The sequence below is a fragment of the Arachis ipaensis genome, chromosome B09 (assembly GCF_000816755.2).
Source record: "Arachis ipaensis cultivar K30076 chromosome B09, Araip1.1, whole genome shotgun sequence".
Taxonomy (NCBI): domain Eukaryota; kingdom Viridiplantae; phylum Streptophyta; class Magnoliopsida; order Fabales; family Fabaceae; genus Arachis; species Arachis ipaensis.
In genome coordinates, this window is record NC_029793.2 from 123,773,473 (window position 1) to 123,775,364 (window position 1,892).

At 31.3% G+C, this 1,892-nt stretch overlaps 1 pseudogene; it reads right to left on the reverse strand.

Moving 5' to 3' along the window:
* LOC107616583 lies at window positions 926–1,767 on the reverse strand (annotated as a pseudogene).

Sequence of the window (1,892 nt, forward strand, 5' to 3'; positions counted from 1 at the left end):
CATTCTGTCCTTCTTGGGCGCTAAATGCCAGGCTCGACGTTTAGCACTAGATTTGGCAGTGATTTCAGAAGAAAAGTATATACTATTATATATCGTTAGAAAGCTCTGAAAGTTGATTTTCAAACGCCGTTGAAACCGCATCAATTGGACCTTTGTAGCTCAAATTATGCTCGTTGGAATGCAAGGAGGTCAAGGTTGACAATATCTACTTTCTTCCTTTGTTTTTGCACAAAACTCTGCCAAATTCGCTCGAATTTTACCTGCAATCATAAAAATACCAAAACAACTCAAAGTAACATTCAAAGAGAATTTTTACACTAAAATATAACAAAACTTAATAAAATCTAACTAAAAATAACTAAAAAATGCTAGAAAAAAGGTATAAGATGATCACAAAAAAAAAGTATAAGATGATCACACATCACATTACTTAGAGCGACAACATCTGAGTTATTTTGGATGCATTCAGTGCATCATCTAGTTCCTCGTCAATGGTGGTTGAAGGTAGTTGTGCTCTTCATTAAATCTAAATCTAAATCTAAATTTTTGATAAGAGTAAATAGATAAAAATATGCATAAAAGAGTTTGACGTAGATAAAAGTATACAACAAAGTTTATAAATATCAAATTATATCTAAAAAATTGATTTTAATAGACAAAAGTACATCTAAAATAATATTTTTGAGTGTAAAAGTATATAAACTCACTAACGATATAATATTTTTGTCCATCTAAAATAATATTTAAAGTGTACTTTAATATTTATGATCTTTTAAGTGTATTTTATTTTGTCTAATCTAAATTATTTTTTATATATTTTTATCTATTTATTCTTTTGATAATGCCTGCTTAGCCACTCCTAAGCTTCATATTATAACTAAACCAAATTCTACTAATTGGTTTTTTTAAATCTATCCACACATGTTACATAATATATCCCAATCTATTCCATAGATGTTTGATAATGATTTAAAACGAAACCTAATTGATTATTTGAAGAAATACAGTAAATTCAAACTTTTATTCTACTTTACAAACACAATAAGACAACAAAACCAACAAATGTTAGCACTTGGTAATATAAAGAAACAACGACGTAGTGATTATGACTTCTTAGGAAGATGCCAACCTCCTCCTCTCCATGATAGATTTTATGGTAGCTGACATTTTTTCCCTGTCAGGGAAGTTTTCTTTGATGATTGAAATATTCTTGAAATTATCAAACCATAAATGTAAGAGAGGGAACCTTTCAGCTACTAGGACCTTCTCTTGTTTAATATCTTCTATAGTGACAAAAAATGCGAAAAGTGATCCAATAGCTATGTCCACAATGTTAATTTTGTCTCCACCGAAGAATTTCCTCTTATCAGCTAAGCAATGATCTTCAAGGACTTTGAAATTTTCCAAGGCCTTCTCTACTTTGTTCAGAATATGCAACCCAGAACCTTGCTTGAGCTCTGTCATAGGAATCATGAGGGACCAATGGATTCTGTGGCCATAACTCATCAATGTATTGAACAATGATCATGGACTCACAAATGGGTTTTCCACCATGAACAAGCACTGGAGTCTTCTTATGCACAGGGTTGTATTCTAGAAGTTGAGGACTCTTATTGTAGCGATCTTCTTCAATGTTTTCATATGGTAGACCCTTCAACTTCAGGGTCCATACCACCCTCATCGTAAAGGGACTATACCAAAATCCATGTAACTTCAAATTTTCCATTTTTGTGTTTAATGCCACCTCCTCCATCTGGAGTGTTCAAGATTAAACCTATAAGAAATTTAATATAATATCTCGAGTAGTCTTAGTTGATTGTATTGGTCAACTTGAATTTTTCATTTATTAATTGAATTTATTTTATGCAATTAAGTCTCGAAACGAATAGTCC